The 19,660-nt window shown below is 38.8% G+C and overlaps 1 protein-coding gene across 2 annotated transcripts in view; it reads left to right on the top strand.

The window, feature by feature from the left end:
• RTN4RL1 (reticulon 4 receptor like 1) overlaps positions 1-19,660 on the top strand; it is a 262,130-nt gene that overhangs the window by 123,423 nt on the left and 119,047 nt on the right. The gene's annotated exons all lie outside the window — the stretch shown is intronic.

Raw genomic sequence — 19,660 nt, 5'->3', positions numbered from 1 at the left:
GGAAACAAAGCCTGCCTCTGACCTCTTGTACACACGGTCGGAGATTCTGATGGAATGTGTCCTATTGGACCATTTTGTTGGATAATCCGACTGTGTGTGGTCTCTGTCGGACTGTTTCCGTCGGAGTATCCGACGGATCAAGTCTTCCAACTTGTCCATAAAATTTTCCGACAAAATGCTCTGATCGGACATACTCCGATCATGTGTAGCCTACTCCAACGGACAAAGTGCCACGCATGCTCAGATCAAATTCCTAGACCAAAGCTATTGGCTACTAGCCTGAACGTAGTCCCGTCGTAACGAAATAACGTCATCACGTTATGTACAATTGGATTTTCTGACAACTTTGTCCGACCGTGTGTGTATGCAACACAAGTCTCGGACAAAATCCGTCGGACAAAATCTAACGGATTTTGTTGTTGGAATGTCCGACCGTGTGTACAAGGGCTAAGAGTTGCCTTGCAAATATATGAAAAGAAGCCTCTGCTGGATAGAAAATATAAGCTATTCACAATAATAACAAATAAGCATTAAAATTACATTTTTAGTCCTAAACATATCAAATATCAAAGATATATAAAAATATCAAAGATATATAAAAACAGAAACTGCCCAGGTACAATATGTACTTTGTAAAGGGTTATCACTCTAATAAATATTCACAAACATTTGTATCTATATCTTAAATAATATAAGGACTGTGCTGTTAATACCTTCTAAATACTAATAATATTATTGGGTCAGCGTGGATAAGATTTGTAAGCACGGAAGTGTGTACTTCATATCCTAACAAAGCCATACATCCATATAAAAAAAAATGTATGTAAGAGTATTCATAGTGTATACATATGCTCACTGTTACCCATCTCTCTTGGGGTTGGTTCTGCATTTGTTTTACACTTGTTGACATGTCTCAAAACTTGTGACACACTTTGAAATTCTGTTATTTCTCCACCACCCTTCAGTGAATATAGATTGTTTTATACCATCCAATTTAAATACCCGGTCTTGCCTGATCCTTATGTTTAATGGCTCCATGCCAAGTATTTTGCCTCCAAGGAAATTGAAAATAATTACTCCGTGGCTATGCTTGCTTGGTACAAGTGCTGGTCTTGTTGAGCTGTATGATTAGAGAGGGAGAATGAGAGTGACATGTGAGGAAAGTTCATCATGTCATAGAAAACCACTGGTTGTTATTGAGGCTTAGATGTGAAGGAGCGGCAGTGATAGAAGATTGGCTTAAAAGAAGAAATGAGAGATGTTTGGTATCAGAGTTGTTTTCTGTGCAGAATGATGACTAAACTATATGGGGCCTTGTGATAAGAGAGCCAAAACTATGGTTGAGGTACCGGAGAATTCTAGGGCTGAAATAGAAGGTGTCCACATAGAAAACAGATGTGTTCCAACACAACACAAGAGTAAATTGAAAGTAGAGACAATACAGATGTATGTAAGCAAAAAAAATGTAAAAATGTCAAGTGTTGAATAATGCAGATTGCCAGGATTAAATTTACCATTTGCTAAACAATACAGAAGAAAAAGTGACTTCTGGGTGCACTGAATATATACAGTATATATCATGGAAGAGACTGTAAACGCAATGGGGTTGACTTACTAAAAGCAAATAGGCTGTTCACTAATACATACACATACAAACAAACCCAAGGATAAACCGAGGAAAAAAACAAGCTTTATTTACCACCAGCCCACAGACAATCAAATAACCTGTCTAACAGTAAGTGTTAAAAGCTGGGATTTAGTCTACACACATTTTGCAAACGCATGCGTAAGCCACAGGGCCCCGCCGATGACTCTGGCAGGAAAGGGGTTAAACACTAGGGGATGATCAAGGGGTTAAGTGTGTCCTAGGGAGTGATTCTAACTGGGGGGGTGGCGGGCTACCTAGGACATGACAGCGATCACTGCTCCCGATGACAGGGAGCAGTAGATCTCTGTCATGTCACTAGGCAAAACAGGGAAAGGCCTTGTTTACATAGGCATCTCCCTGTTCTGCCGCTCTGTGACACAATCACGGGACACTGGTGGACATCAAGTCCGCGGGTCCCACGGTCACAGAGCACGCATTGGTTGCGCGTGTGCCCACAATGCCGCTTCTTAAAGGGAATATACCTGTACGCCCATTTGCGCAGCTATGCCATTATGCAGATGTATATCGTAGTGCGCTGGACGGCAAGCAGTTAAGAAGTTCAGGAAACAGCAAACCATCACTTGCTTTCCCTAATTTAGTGATCTTGTAAAGTTGTTTTGCATATAAAGCCTACAGAATGCTGTATTCAACTGTACTTCAGTACTTTCTACTTTTTGTTTTTGCAAAGATAATCACTTCATAAATGGGGGAGGGGCTATATTAATCAAAAAATAAAATAGAAGTTTTAAAATGAGTCCAAATATCTTCACGGTAAATTAACTTTTTATTATATTATATATATGTTATTCAAATTATTAGTCATCATTTTCCTTTCAAAGTGATTGGCTATTCCATCAGAGTTAATAAAACAAGTTCTTCGTTGGAGACCAGCATAGCGGCAGTTTTATCATTCTCAGTGCCATTGGCCAAATCAAAGCAATTCCCAAGAAAGAGAAACAAGCTATACATTCTAGTCAGCTACAGAAGAAAAAAAGGATGCTCAAATGTAAAATAAATATGCAAAAGAATCAGACACCTTACATGCTACTGGTTAATACAGATATATATATATATATATATATATATATATATATATATATATATATATATATATATATATATATATATAATATATATATATATATATATATATATATATATATATATATATTGTATATATGGATCAATGTATTCTGGATATCTTGCACACATTCACTAACCATCAAAGCACAACATTGTGAAATGTGTTGTATAAAATATATGAAAAATAAATTGAGGGCATGGTGGCAAATCATCAATCTATTTGTGTTCCATGTATTATTTTGTACTTCAATACAAGCTTTTCCTGTGAGGAGTTGTGAGTTTTAAATTGGTAACTTGAAGTTAATGCTCATATCTTGTTGTGATCCATAATAGCTTCACAAGCAATCACAATGTATTTATGTATTACACAGCGGTCTAGATATACTTTCTTATTCTAAAGTAATAACAAGGATTTTTTTTTTTTTTTTTTACTTTACCTTCTATATAAAGTTATTCAATTGTCCCTTGTACTAAGGATGGCCATAGATCATTTGCTTCTTTTTTTGTTTTTTTCATCAGTCAGCAGGCTGTTTCAAGGAGGAACGGCCATAGATCGAAATTTTGGTCCTGCTGAATCGGCTGAATTTTGAACCATCTATTGCCAGCTTAAAGGCTAAGTTCACCTTTGTTCACCTTTTTTATTTTTGTATAAATTCCAGCTCCCCTATGTATCAATATAACATTAATGTACTTCTTTTGCAAAAATAAAACAGCTTTCCATTTATTCTATACACTCTTACCTAAATGTACTCATGGCTGTTAGAAAACCCTGCTCCATTACTTCTGCTTTACTTCCTGAACAGACTTTAGGTCACACAGGAAGGAGTTGACAAGCTGATCTCATTAGCACACACCCTGCTTCATCTATCCTCAGCTGGTCAACTCCTTCCTGTGTCATGACCTAAAGTCTGTCCAGGAAGTAAGGCAGAGGTAATGGATAAGTGTTTTTAAACATCCATTAAGACAGTGAGGTAAGCGTGTGTAGAATAAATGGAAAGCTGTTTTATTTTTGCAAAAAAAGTACATTAATGCTATATTGGTACATAGAGGAGCTGGAATAATAAAAAAAAAAGTAAACAAAGGTGCAGCATTATTAACCGCTTGCCAACCAGCTGCCATCATTATACAGGCTTGTTCCCACAAATTGTTGTAGCTGTACGTCAGTCCTTTTAACAGCTATAGGAGGGGCTACACTCCAGTAGAGCTGATGCGTGTGGCTACGATGTCCGCCGGCCACCTGCGACTGCTCCACAGAGAGCCAGAATGGGGATCTGTCAACAAAAATAAACAGATAAACAAAAAAAAATAATAATTAAAATGCCATAAATCTGTCCCCTATTTTGTAGACGATATAACTTTTCCGAAAACCAATCAATATACGCTTATTGTGATTTTTGGAATACATATTGACCTAAACTTATGAAGACGTTTTTTTGGGGATATTTATTGTAGCAAAAAGTAAAAAATATTGTTTTTTTTCAATATTGTTGGTCTTTTTTTGTTTATAGCGCAAAAAACAAAAACCGCAGAGGTGATCAAATACCATCAAAAGAAAGCTATATTTGTGAGTAAAAAAGACGTCAATTTTGTTTGGGTACAACATCGAACAGCTGCACAGTTGTCAGTTAAAGTGACATAGTGCTGTATCGCAAAAAATGGCTTGGTCATTAAGGGGGGAAATCTTCCGGGCTGAAGTGATTATACCCCAAACCGGAAATATAATAAATTGCAGCTTACCATTCATTAGATGTGGTTGCTGCATCAGTTTTCTTTTTGTAGGGTTTTTCCCTCAGTTTTCACCTGATGATCTGGCCAATAACACATCTCCTGTATTAGATTGCCTCCCCTCTGGATGATTGAGCACAGGAGCACCTTTGGATGACAGCATTGTCAGTCTGGGGGGGGGGGGGGAGTGTTTGATGGACTAGCAGAATTAGATATACTAACATTGAAGCCAAACTCCAGCTGATCATTGTAAGCACCCCTGTCAGGTCATGGTTTGTCTCCTTCATCTAACTGCTACATTGGCAGGAGAGCTTGTTCTTTTGTAAAACAACAAACTTATTGGCCAGATCACAGGGGAAAGAAAGCCTAAAAAAAGAAAACAAATGCAGCCATTACATCTAAGAACTGGTAAGCTGCAATATAGTAAATGTTTGCTTTTGGGTTTAATACTGCCTTAATTAACCACTTCATCCCCGAAAGGATTTACCCACTTCCTGACCAGGCCATTTTTTGAGATCTGGCACTGCGTTGCTTTAACTGAAAATAGAGCGGTCATGCGATGTTATACACAAACAAAATGTATGTCCTTTTTTTCTCAGAAATAGAGCTTTCTTTTGGTGGTATTTGATCACCTCTGTGGTTCTTATTTTTTTAATTAAAATTTTGAAAAAAACTATATTTTTTACTTCTTGCTATAATAAATATGCCCCCCCCCCCCAAAAAAAAAAACACACATTTCTTCATCAGTTTAGGCAAATATGTATTCTTCTACATATTTTTGGTAAAAAAATTGCAATAAGCGTATATTGATTGGTTTGTGCAAAAGTTACAGCATCTACAAAATAGGAGATATATTTATGGCATTTTATTATTTTTTACTAGTAATGGCGGTGAACAGCGATTGTTAGTGGGACTGCAACAATGCAGCGGACGGATTGGACACTTTTGACACTTTTCTGGGACCACTGACATTTATACAGCGATCAGTGCTATAAAAATGCACTGATTACTGTGTAAATGTCACTGGGTGGGAAGGGGTTAAAACTAGGGGGTGATCAAGGGGTTAAATGTGTTCCCTAGGGAGGTGTTTCTAACTGTGGGCGGAGGGGATTGACTGGAGGAGGAGAGAGATTACTGTTCACGATTACTAGGAGCAGCTCTCCCTACCCTGTCAGAATGGGGATCTGTTTGTTTACATTGACAGATCCCTGTTATGGCTCTCTGTGGAGCGATTGTGGGTAGATGGCAGACATCGTGGCTGCCGGCCACACGCCTTGGCTCCTGTATCACGCCAAGGGCATGCGCACGCGCCTCCCACCACTCTTAAAACGGCCGACGTACACCTACGGTGGTTTGCCCAGCCATGCCAACCTGCCACTGTATAAGGACAGTGGCTGGTGGGCAACAGGTTAAATAACCTTTTTGTGTTCTTTAATGCTTTTGCTTTGTTTTAGACAACTAAATAGCCAGTTAAAGTGGTCACATTTAATTGTAATCATTTTATATTGTTAGGTAAATATTAACAATTTAGAGGCTCATGTTGGTGATGCCTTTTGTATTTGAATAAGTAGCTACTCAAATTCAGATATTGGAATGTGAAACATAGAAAAAAGCTGTGTTTGATCTCTGTGTGTTTTTGGGGGGGGGGTTTGCACTATAAAGAAAAAAAGACTGACAATTTTGAAAAAACAATGTAAAGAAATAATAGAAAAAAAATCGTCATCAGTTTAGGCCAATATGTATTCTTCTACATATTTTTGGTAAAAAAAAGAAATCTCAATGCAAACAGATGCAGTCTCTGAACTGTCATCCATCAAAGCACATTGAAGTGAATGGGAACCTATATCTGCCAAAGCAGTGATCGAGGACTACACAACCCTTCAAAACAAACCTGTATTTTGCCCACTCGGAAAAGTAAAAGATTCACTTTATTCCCCCAACTCCTTACCAGTATGCATAGCTCCCAACTGTCCCTGATTTCGAGGGACTGTCCCTGGTTTGAGAAAATGTCCCTCTGTCCCTCATTCCTCCTCATTTGTCCCTTATTTTGGTCTGATCTATATAGTTGTATATAAAATGCACTTTTTATCTTTCAAAAAGGGTTTCCCAGTGCTAAACCTTTCATCCAATTTCTAAATTGCTGCATTTGTAAATAGCAAAAGTCAATATAAAAGAATAGTAGTGGTAAAAAGAACTTGTGGGTTTAACCAATCATTTTTTATTGATGAAAATTCTCCTTTAAGGGGGCGTGGCAGGGGGCGTGTCCTATGCCTACATACTTTTGCTAATAGGTGTCCCTCATTCCCATTTCAGAAAGTTGGGAAGTATGCCAGTATGCACTTACTTTCATTTCTCTGCCACCCTGTTTAGCACCTGTCACTAAAGGAAATACCTACCTGGTAACTTCAAGTATGGAAGAGCATGGGACTCCATGGGGGTTGATTTACTAAAACTGGGTGAAAAATGTACAAAATGTAAACAATGCAAAGTGCAGAATCTGGTGCAGTTGTGCATGGTAGCCAATCAGCTTCTAATTTTTGCTTGTTCAATTAAGCTTTGACAAAAAAAATAAACTGCAAGTGGATTGGTTTCTATGCAGATCTGCACCAGATTTAGCATTCTCCAGTTTAAATTGGAGTTCCACCCAAAAATGGATCTTCTGCTTTTTGGAATCCCCCCCCCCCCTCCGGTGTCACATTTGGCATCTTTCAGGGGGGAGGAGGGAACAGATGCCTGTGTAATACAGGTATTTGCTCCCACTTCCTGGCATAGATCATCGGTGCCTACTCCGCCCCCCCCCCGCTCTCTTCGGGGAGGCACACAGGTCCCAGAAGACAGCAGGGACCAGTGGAATCATGCAGCGCGACTCGCGCATGCGCAGTAGGGAACCAGGAAGTGAAGCCGCAAGGCTTCACTTTCTGATTCCCTTACCGAAGATGGCACCTCCACCCGAGAGCCGAGGGACAGATCTGCTTTGAGTGCCGACATTGCGGGCGCCCAGGACAGGGAAGTGTCCATATACTAAAAGTCAGCAGCTGCAGTATTTGTAGCTGCTGATTTTTTTTTGGTGGAACTCCGCTTTAAGTAAATCAACTCCATGTGACAGCACTGGGCCAATAAGGATGACTGCAGTGACTCTTGTCTTACACATGACTTCCCTTAGCTCTCAGTGGCTGAACACAGTGGAGGGGGAGTGAAAAAGAAGTAAGTATATCCTGCTGAGGAGGGCTATGTTAACCACTTCAGCCTTGGAAGATTTGGCTGCTGAATGACCAGGCCATTTTTTGTGATTCAGCACTGCGTCAATTTAACTGACAATTGCGCGGTAGTGCAACGTGGCTCCCAAACAAAATTGACGTCCTTTTTTTCCCACAAATAGAGCTTTCTTTTGGTGGTATTTGATCACCTCTGTGGTTTTTATTTTTTGAGCTACAAATGAAAAGATATAGACAATTTTGAAACAAACACATTATTTTGTACTTTTTGATATAATAAATATTCCCAAAATATATTTTAAATTTTTTTTTCCCTCAGTTTAGGCCGATATGTATTCTACATATTTTTGGTAAAAAAATCGCAATAAGCGCATATTAGTTTGGATTGGTTTGTGCAAAAGTTATAGCGTCTACAAAGTAGGGGATAGTTTTATGGCATTTTTATTAATAATTTTTTTTTGTTACTAGTAATGGCGGCGATCAGTGATTTTTCTCATGACTGTGACATTATGGCGAACACATCAGACAATTTTTACACATTTTTGGGACCATTGGCATTAATACAGCGATCAATGGTAAAAAATTGCATTGATTACTGTAAAAATGTCACTGGCAGTGAAGGAGTTAGCCACTGGGTGGCGGTGTAGGGGTTAAGTGTGTCCTAGGGAGTGATTTTAACTGTGAGGGGCTGTGTGTGACACATCACTGATCACCGCTCCCGATTACAGGGAGAGCTGATCAGTGACAGTGTCTTTAGGCAGAGCGGGGAGGTGCTTTTTTACATTAGCATCTCCCCGTTCTTCCTCACCGTGAAACGATCGCAGGTAAGCCCGCGGACATCGGCGTGTGCAACATACAGGTAGGTTAATCTGCTCTGTTAAAGAGAACCTGTTATTTAGTCACATGTGGGCATTTTAAATGTGGGGAATATTTAAATACATTTACATACTGCTGCATGCACCAGTATGAATACTATACCTATATATTATTGATATTATATAGGGATAAACACATGCATTGAGAATTCCTGCTGTACAAAATTTGAGTACATTTTCTAAGTTCTCTATTTTCTGCAAATAAACCATTGCACAATCAACTGCATGTCCAGTTACATTTGCCCAATTTATTTAGATATTAGAGAAGACGCACGGTCAGTAATTGACAGCTGACCTTATTCACCCTTTTCCAAAAAGGAAAACTGTGCAGACATCAACTTTAATTCAGGATGGATGCTTATGAAAAATGCATACTGCCCATTAGTGTTCATTATCAGCAAACAAAGCTGCCAAAAAACAGAGGCTGAAGGGATCACTCCAAATTGTCAGGATATGACAAACAGCTTCCTATCATACATGGGGGGTCAGTTCACTAAATCAGAACATATGCTCTATTTTCATTACCATACATTATTTAATAATTTTACTATAACAATAGAAAATTTCATTCACTAAGGGTTTTATTGCACAGACCAGCCAGATTTATAGGATCCATAGAAAGTACAGGCTGGCAACTCGACAGCTGATCCATAGAAAATATTTATTTAAGCATTATAGCAATGACATCATCCCAAAATACGGACGCGTTTCGACCTTAGGCCTTCATCAAAAGCACACCGACTATACTATATAGCGGTTGGGCTTGGGTGAGTTTTTCTCTTGCTGATTTATAGGCTGTTATATAAATTTTTGGGTTGTGTTGTATGTAAAATTCAGTTAACAAAAATTTGTGGTAGGGTGAAATACAGTTTATTAAACCCAAAAGCAAACGTTCATTATATTGCAGCTTACCAATTCTTAGATGTGATGGCTGCATTCACTTTCTGTTTTAGGCTTTCTTTCTTTTACTTTCACCTGGTAAGCTGGCCAGTAAGTCTGTTATTTTTCAACAGAACGGGCTGTCCTGCTGATGTAGCAGTTAGAGGGTTAAGACAAACCATTTAACATTGACAAAGATGCTTACAATGATCAGTTTTTATTTATTTATGTAAAACCTTTATTCCAAAAGGAAAACAAGCTGCTTATAAAGTGTGATATGGTTTCAATTTGTTAGTGTATCTAAATCTGCTTAGTCCATCTAACACTCCCCTCTCTCTAGACTGACAATGCGGCTGTCCAAGTTTGTTTCTGTTGCTCCTTCATCCAGAGTGGTGACACTCTAATACAGGGGGAGTGTTACTGGCCAGATCCCCAGATAAAAACAGAGGGGAAAAAAGGCAAAAAAGAAAATGAATGCAGCCGCCACATCTAATGATTTGTAAGCTGCAATATAATACACTTTCTGTTTTGGATTTAAAGTGTTACTAAACCTAGTAATATGAAAATAGTCCATTCCACCCCACAGTACCCACAGCTTATAAATCTTTTTTTTTTTTACATTAAAATATTGCCACTTTTTGAATGATCTGTATACCACAGTTACACGATAAACTGCACAGTTTCTCCAGTGCTGAGAGTTCAGGTAGGGGGAGATGTTCACTACAGCCTGTATACACGCCCACATGTGTTATGTCACTATCATGTGACCTAGCTAGCTCTGATCAACAAGTAAATGTTCTCTCCAGCATAAAAGATGCAACTGAGCATGTGCAGGTTGGCTAACCTGCCTGTGTTAGCTGGCCTTCCCCAGATAGACAGTGCAGGAGGGAAGAATAAAACAGCCTTTTTGCACAATGCAGAGGACTAACCCCTTAAGTTCCACAGTGAGTATAACAAGCATGCTATGCTGCGTATACAGACTGATTTACTGTTGTGAGATTAGTAACACATTAATACCGCTCTAATGTTGAGGTTGTCAGCCTGTGTTGTTGCAGTGTGCTTCGATAGTAAACAAAAGGTAGTAATTCCTGAAAATGCGTGGGAGCCTTCAGAGTTTGTTATTTTGATCGCAGCACATTTTCCTGGCTTGTGGACCTTGAGATGCCTGATAGAACAAGTCAAAAACATGTTAAAGATGAATTTCAGGCAGACATAAATGACACAGACAAATACAGCTATATATCCATTAATACATGATAAAATGCATTTATTTAATGCAAGCAATGAAAATATTTGGATCTGAATTAGTATCAGCCTTTTGAAATCCATTACAGTAGAGCTCAGACTAGATGAGGGCAATGCAGCACAAAAAGCTAATCAGCTGTGTTGCAGTACTCATGAGTTAACAAGAGATGTAGTGACAAGAGGAGAGAATGACAAATAGATGAGCTCATCTCATCACTCTGCTTCTTGTCTTTTCACTGCCCACTCACAGCCTGGGGGAGGGACAAGACTTGTATATCTTAGTGAACTGCAGCCGTAAAAAATTAAATATTGTGCCCTGAGAGATATAGACATTCTATGCGGTAGAGCCATGTAAATCACAGGACTGGATAGACCTTACCTGTGCTCCCGCAGAGCTCCTTGCTCCCTTTCAGCTGTGAAGAATACTCAGTATGTCAAGGTGTGCATAGCTCCCGGCTGTCCTGATTTCGAGGGACTGTCCGCGATTTGGAACAAAGTCCCTCTGTCCCTCTTTCCTCCTCATTGCCCCTTATTTTTGTCTGATTTATATAGTTGTATATAAAATGCACTTTTTATCTTTTAAAAAGCGTTTCCCAGTTCTAAACCTTTCATCCAATTTTGAAATCGCTGCAATTGTAATTTTTAAAAGCCAGGAGGCTTTTAGGAAAAACAGTGGTAAAAAAGCACTGGCGGGTTTAACTAATCGTTTTTTTTTTGTATATTTCTCCTTTAAGGGGGCATGGCAAGGGGTGTTTCCTATGTCTACATACTTTTGCTAATAGGTGCCCCTCATTCTAATCTCAAAAAGTTGGGAGGTATGTGTATGGGAAGTATGTCTCCTGCTCCCCTGTGATGGGGCCCAGGCCTAGCAGCTAAATGTTAGGCCCAAGCATTGTCACATAACCAGGAGAGGGATGCAACTTCTCCTCTGGATTGCAGACACAAGTGATTTCAGTGCTACTGTGGAGGAGCAAGGAGCTGCAAAGGAGGGCAGGTAAGCATAAGGGTGCACGGGATGCTCTGTGCAGAGATTCTTTGACCTGCATGGGCAAGGTGATGGTATAACTTTAAAGATTCTCCAGAAGTAAGACTATCAATAAAGATCTTTGTTTAGAGCAGAAAATAAACTATTTTAGGTAGAAATAATATAAAAATGCATGAGAAAAAAATAACACTAATCTCTCTCACGCACAATCGGATTGTTGGCCAACAACACCGTGGCATTTTGTCCGAAGGGCTTTGGCCCAAACTTGTCTTGCATACACACAGCCACACAATTGTTGGCCAACAATTACAAATGTAGTGACGTACTAGACTTACTACGTGGTTTTTCAGCTCTTTAGCGCCACCCTTTGGGCTCCTTTTGCTAATTTCATGTTAATAGACGAAGAAAGAGCAGTAGAGCAGAAAATAAACTATTTTAGGTGGAAATAATATAAAAATGCATGAGAAAAAAATAACACTAATGCCTCGTACACACCATCGGATTGTTGGCCAACAAAACCGTGGAATTTTATCCGAAGGGCATTGGCCCAAACTTGTCTTGCATACACACGGCCACACAATTGATGCCCAACAATTCAAAATTTAGTGACGTACTAGACTTACTACGTGGTTTTTCAGCTCTTTAGCGCCACCCTTTGGGCTCCTTCTACTAATTTAGTGTTAGTAGACTTTCGGTGAGTGTTGATTCGCGGTTTTCTTTTCACGTTTTTCATTTAACGCTTTTCACTTTGCGCTTTTCATTTTGTGCTTTTCAGTTTGTTTATGAATGGCTGTTCATCAACCAGACATGTTGTGGACTCGGAGGCGATAGCGTGATATTTATTATTGGCCTTGGAGTTATTGCTTATACATATTTTTTGGTTGAATAATGATTTGATTTGGTATAGTTTCTATATTTTTTGGATGCATAGAATGCACTTTTTGGTTAAGTTCTATTGGCAGATAGCATGTCTAATTTTATTTGTTTTATTTTTTTAATGCACAATAAAAAAAAATGTGTAGAATAATACTTGGCTATGTGTTTCACTTCAAATGACAGTTTGGGGAGTAGGCAGTAGGGATGAGCTTCGAGTTCGAGTCGTTACAGCGAACAGTGAACAATTTGGGCTGTTCGCAGCAAATTCGAAAAGCCGGAACACCCTATACAAGTCTATGGGAGAAATCTAAAGTGCTAATTTTAAAGGGTAATATGCAGGTTACTGTCCTAAAAAGTGTTTGGGGACCCGGGTCCTGCCCCAGGGGACATGGATCAATGCAAAAAAAAGTTTTAAAAACGGCCGTTTTTTCAGGAGCAGTGATTTTAATAATGATTAAAGTGAAACAATAAAAGTGTAATATTCCTTTAAATTTCGTAGCTGGGGGTTATCTATAGTATGCCTGTGAAGGGGCGCATGTTTCTGGTGCTTAGAACTGTCCCTGCACAAAGTGTCATTTGTGCAGGAAAAAAAGTATTTTAAAATCACTTGCGGCTATTGTCGGGTCCCGTAATATAGAGAACACTCAATGAGTGTTCTCTGCATTAGCCGACAATTCATTCATTCATTGATAAAAAAAAAAAAAAGCGTGGGGGTTCCCCTAAATTCAATTACCAGGCCCTTCAGGTCTGACATGGATATTAAGGGGAACCCCGTGTCAAATTAAAAAAAAAAATTGACGTGGGGGTCCCCCTAAATATCCATAACCAGACCCTTCAGGTCTGATATGGATATTAAGGGGAACCCCGCATCAAATTAAAAAAAAAATTGACGTGGGGGTCCCCCTAAAAATCCATATCAGACCCTTTATCCGAGCACGCAACCTGGCAGGCCGCAGGAAAAGAGGGGGGGACGAGAGAGCGCCCCCCCCTCCCTCCTGAACCGTACCAGGCCACATACCCTCAACATTGGGAGGATGCTTTGGGGGTCTGTGACCCCTCAAAGCACCTTGTCCCCATGTTGATGAGGACAAGGGCCTCATCCTCACAACCCTGGCCGTTGGTTGTGAGGGTCTGCGGGCGGGGGGCTTATCAGAATCTGGAAGCCCCCTTTAGCAAGGGGACCCCCAGATCCCACCCCCCTATTTGAAATGGTAAGGGGGTACAAAAGTACCCCTACCATTTCACAAAGAAAGTGTCAAAATGGTTAAATAAGACAAACACACTTTTGAAAAATTCCTTTATTAAAAATAAAAAAAATAAAAAAAAAAGATTCCAGCGGTGCTAATCCACTCTTGCTATCCAGCGATGGGTCTCCGGGTCCAGCGATGGATGATCATATCCAGCGACGGGGGATCTCTCAGTCCAGCGCTGTCCATACATCCTTCTTCTGTCTCCACTCCAGTTGTATCTTTGATCTTAAAAACTACGGGATAATGGTGTTGTGGTAACTTGCCCAAATAAAAAAAAAGCATAATAATATTATTCTTAATATCACTAGAAAAAAAATTGGAAATGGAAATTTGTTTGTAATAACTCCATCAGTATCACCAGCAAAGCAGCTTCATTATTATCCCATTAAAGAAGAAGAGAATGTGCGCTGCATTTGGAGATTTCATAATTTGCCACGTCACAAATTTAAATCCTCCATTATGAACAATAATTTACAAGACCAACCACTTCTGGCTTGTCCTTGCTTCTAATCATGTGTGGTTGTACTTTGGACTTTCATCCGATGGACTCGTGTACACATGATCAGAAAATCCAACAACACACATTTGTTTGCGGAAAATTTGAAGACATGCTAGCCAATATTTGTTGGCGGAAAGTCCGACAACAATTGTCCGATGGAGCATACACATGGTCAGATTTACAGCAAACAGCATGACATCAAACACTTCCCATCGGAAAGTCTGCACCTTTAGAGCTTGTTTACACCAGAGAGTGTAATGTTAATGGCACCCCAAATGCAGATTGCAAACCTAGTGCGTTTGTGGGCACCAAATTGCACGCTACTTCAGTATGTGATTTCGTACGACACATTTTTAAAAGTAGCGCATGCTCTATTTTTTCTCATTCTGGTGCAATTTGCAGGACAATCATGTGATTGGACTGCAAGACTACACTGCACAGGAATGTGTGAGAATCGCTGGGGAACACGGCACGCGCTCCTGTGTGATCCTGATGTGAATCGTCCCTAAATGGAAAAATATAGCTTTGCATTGTTTAAATAACTATTTAATAGAAAAAATAATGATTGCACTTCTATGTTAATAGATCAGTGTGGGATTTGAATGTTTTAATGAGAAAACTACTGTGCGATACAATAAGGCAAATATAAAAAATGTAATCTCTACATTCTAGGCAGTTTAGTAAGTTAATACACATAGGCATCAGACAAAGGACACAGACAAAAGCCATACACTAGAGTACTTTTTTTTTACTGGACTTCAGCAAATTGTAGCTGTTAAAACAGAACTGAAGTTGCTGCATTTTATCAAAGCGTATGCCAGCCCAGACATATTTACTCATCATGGGAGACTTATTACCTGGTTTGGCCATCTCAATCAATGCAAAGTCATCATGTCATCCTCGCCCATCTTTCCTAATCTTCTTCAGGTCCAGCATCTTCTTTATTTACATTGATGATGTAACTTTTGTGTTGATGAGCTAAGAGTTACATTTTCCTGCCTATCTGATCTTAGGATGCCGGGAGTGGGTCAAGAGTGTATATAGCCCTGTCTAGCAGACTGGTAAAAGGGTTTCTTGACAGAAAAGATTTTTTTCTTTTTTAAGTTGAGTTCTGCTTTAGCACTTGAGCAGCAAGCAGGCAATAGAAATGTTATGAATACATTATCCTACTTGAAAGACTCACAGGCTGCTCTTTTCTGAAACAATATAACCTGTCTATTTTCATCCAGTTGACAGTCTGCTCATTCACATAGCCCACTTGTATAGTACAGAAGACATCCATCTGTGTTAATCCCAGACTCTCAATCACATTCTCCCTTGCACCAAAGCCAATGACTGGACTCCACCATAGGTGGCCCTTCCATCGATCATCTACTGGATTCCTGTACAGCTTGAAAACTGTTTGTAAACACCCATTGGTTCTTTACTCTTGGGTAAACCCTAATTTCCCTTATGCAATGATTTATATCCATTACCCAACTGATGTTTCGATTTTTCTATATATTATTTGTCTGATTGTTAATGGCCTTTATATCGTTTATTACATTTTATATAGATATCCTCCTGAAGAAATGGGTGTTCCGCGAAACTAGTAGAAGAGACTCTGTGCGCCACTAGAATTGAACTCTCTTTGAGTATCTGTAAACAACATTTATATTGTGGTGTACAATGATTCATATTTTAATAAGGATGTTCTATGTATTGCTTGTCCTTTTATGTATTTATTAAACATTAGTAAATCTTAAAATCATATTTTTTCTTCTTTGTCTGACTTTAAAGTACCGGTATAGTCCAAGCAACATTTTTCTGGTTTGGGTTTGGTCTTGGAGGCTAGCGTGAATGGCTGCCCCAGTACCCCCATACCAAATAATTTCTCGATACCTATAAATGAATCCTGTATCAATATCTATCTATCTATCTATCTATCTATCTATCTATCTATCTATCTATCTATCTATCTATCTATCTATCTATCTATCTATCTATCTATTTATCGAGCCATAAACCTTTCAATTGATTGAAGCATAGCCTACAGGAAGAGCATACTGTATATAGCATTACTGAGGTTTAGGTAAAACACTATTCTAAAGTGTTATAAACCTTACAATGAATTGAAGCATGGCCCACTAGAAGAGCATATGTAGCATGAGGTTTAGGTAAAACACTATTCTTATGGGTGACATCAAAACTACAATAGATTGAAGCATGACCTACTAGAAGAGCACATGTAGCATCACTGAGGTTTAGGTAAAACACTATTCTAAGGTATCAGAAAACATATAATGGATTGAAGCATGACCTACTAGAAGAGCACATGCAGCATCACTAACTTTTAGTTAAAACACTATTCTAAGGTGTCATAAACCTTACAATAGATTGAAGCATGGCCCACTAGAACAGCATATATTGCATAGATGAGGTTTAGCTAAAACACTATTTTAGGGTGTCATACCTCTTACAATGGATTTAAGCATGCCCCACTAGAAGACCATATGTAGCATCAATGAAGTTTAGGCAAAACTCTATTTTAAGGTGTCATGAACATTACAATGGACTGAGGCAAAACAGAGTAGTGGGTCCAATTGAGCAATGGATTACAATGGATTGAACTATGGCCCACAACAAGAGCACATATAGTATCACAGAGGTTAAGGCAAATTACTCTTGATCTAAATAATATCTGAACATCAAATATTGGCAACAACAGAGAAATCAGCCACAGGTACTAAGTCCTAAGTACGATTCCTGTAGGTAAAATGATTTTGTATTAGGGCCCTTGTGCACAAACAGATCATTTTCCCTACTATCACTGCTGTAGTCAAATGCACACAGATCCTGCATTTCCTGGATTGGTTAACACAGGCTGGAATGCATGCAGAAAACAGGTCACAGTAAAGACCTGCCTTCTTCGCTTTGACCTAAGTTCCACGTGGGAATGTCTGTGTTTGTACAGCAGCAGTACTATATCTATTAGCCTTTTGCTCAACGGCACTTATGATTGTAACATTTAACTGAAGGTAATTTGACTTTAACATTTAACTTGCTATTCTATATTCCTTGATGACTTCACCCAAAGATCTGTAGACTCTTTCTATATTGACTTCCTGCATGTAATGGGCACCCTTGCTAAATGACCGTTGAGAGAAAATCCACATAATGATATTGCTTTCTGTGAAGTAATATGTTTGAGTCTTACCACATCCTATCCATAGTCAGATGATTCCGTGAGACTGATAGGTGCTAGAACATGTATGTCCAAATATAGATTTCAATGGAGGTACAAGTAACATTGAAAACATGCATAGCTACAACTGATACAGAAAACACGAAGCAAAGTAATCTGTTGTTGTTGCAAGCACTGTATGTAGCCTTAACTTGGCTTGGTATCAGCCTCTTGCAGTCTACTGTACAGCAGAGCTGTGAGAGGGAGCAAAAGATGCAGCACCTGGAGCCAATCCAGTCTCCAGTCCAAGGTGAATGCTCATAGGAGGGAAAAGCAGACAGTGAGACAGAGAGTTGGGATCACCAGTGTGCTGCTTCTTCTTTCACTGTGCAGCCACAGGTAAATGGTTAAGAGGAGACCTGTAAGTGAAAGTGTAACTGTAGGAGAGAAGGATCCGGTTCCCTTCTCTGTTTTGTGCTGGGTGGATATAATTACAAAATCTTTGGTAGGTAAAAATCCCATTGTGTATTTAGCTGTTTGCCTAGAATTCAGCTTTAAAAATGTTCCTGTAATAAATTATCTCTGTAAAACGAAAAATAGCAAACATACCATGCTTAGTGTAAACTAAACAAATAAAAGATAAACATATGAAGATAACAGCAGCACTCACTGATGGCTGAATACCCAAAATCCACACTAAACATAAACAATGTGTTGCGCTGTTAAAAATTCAATTAACGATTGAGGGCGTAAATGCAACAAATTATGCTGTGAGAATAAAAAAAACTATAAAGTAAAAAGTCCACTGTGAAGTGTGGTCTTGGCACCTCCTCCACCAATCCAGTGGCCACGGCCAACACCACACCATAAGGCTTACCAGAACATTAGACCCCAAAACATAGGAGGTCTAATATATCTTAATTCTGCTCAAGGATGGATGGATGACTCTCTAGGGGCTACTCTCATAAACATCAGAAGTGATTTAAACTGCTCATAGATGGATGGATGGCTCTCTCCCTTGTGTTATCCACAAATTCTCAAAAATGTAGATAACGTAGATAACACAAGCAGAGAGTGATCCATCCATCCTTGGGCAGCATGAAGCTATGTTAGACCTATGTTTTGGGGTCTAATGTTCCGGTCAGCCGATTGGTGGGGCGTGACCACTGGATTGGTGGAGGTGGTGCAAAGGATACACTTTACAGTGGACTTTTTAATTTATTTTTTTCATGTTCACATAAGAGTTAGTTGCATTTATGCATTTAATTGTTTATTGAATTTATAACAGCGCAACACATTGTTTAGTTGCATTTATGAACCTACTCGTTTATTGAATTTATAACAGCGCAGCACATATGTTTAGAATAAATTATCTTTGTATGTTTTCAATTACATAAAGCAAAAAAGGAAAAAAAAATGTAATAGCAAAAATAAATTCAGTCTGTGTGTAATAAATATGAGGGAATGCTTGTTGGCTGTACAGCTTATTTGAGCTATTAATTTAGATGAACAGAAATTTTGTTAATAATTATGATATATGATATACAGTTAGTAAGAAAAACAATTTTTACTTCTGAGACAGTATGGATTGGAAGGCAGATTTATTGGAAGACAGACAAAACTTGTCTAAGCATATAATATGCATAGGAGTGTGAGTTTTGTGTCTTTATTCATGAGCCATGCATCTGCCTAGGCAGCTTCATATATTGCCTACTCTCTGGGTGATCGGTTCCCAGCTGTGAGAATTACAACTCCTTTACATATTCATTTAGCCAAACTTCTATTTTTCCAACATCTAATGATCTGCAATGTTCTCAAATTGTTCTGTCACTGGCACATTACATCTACACATTACTCTAGAGAAGTAATGGATTTTAAGGATCAGTATGCTCATCTACAGAATAATTTTGTAGACATCCCCTATGAAATAACTGATAAATTCCCTTTATATTGTTCTTTAAAACACAAGTTTACTTTTAAAGCATTTTCTACTTCTAACATATTGACTACAGTTCTACATCTAAATCAGTTATAATGAATTGTCTTTTTTACTTAAAGTTCTTTTTCTTGGCTTTGCTGTGTTTTTCTGGCCTAATTTTATGCTCTTCTGGCTGGAAAATGAACACTTACATTTCCAGCCAGAAGCCTGGCATTGCACTTGTGATCCACTGATTGCAGTTGCAATGTTTTGCAAGCTCATTTTCAAAATAAATAAAT

Source organism: Lithobates pipiens, unplaced genomic scaffold (genome assembly GCF_037356315.1).
Source record: "Lithobates pipiens isolate NorthernLeopardFrog02 unplaced genomic scaffold, aLitPip1_a1.2 Scaffold_16, whole genome shotgun sequence".
NCBI classification, from domain to species: Eukaryota; Metazoa; Chordata; class Amphibia; order Anura; family Ranidae; genus Lithobates; species Lithobates pipiens.
This window is presented reverse-complemented; position numbering and strand designations above follow the sequence as displayed.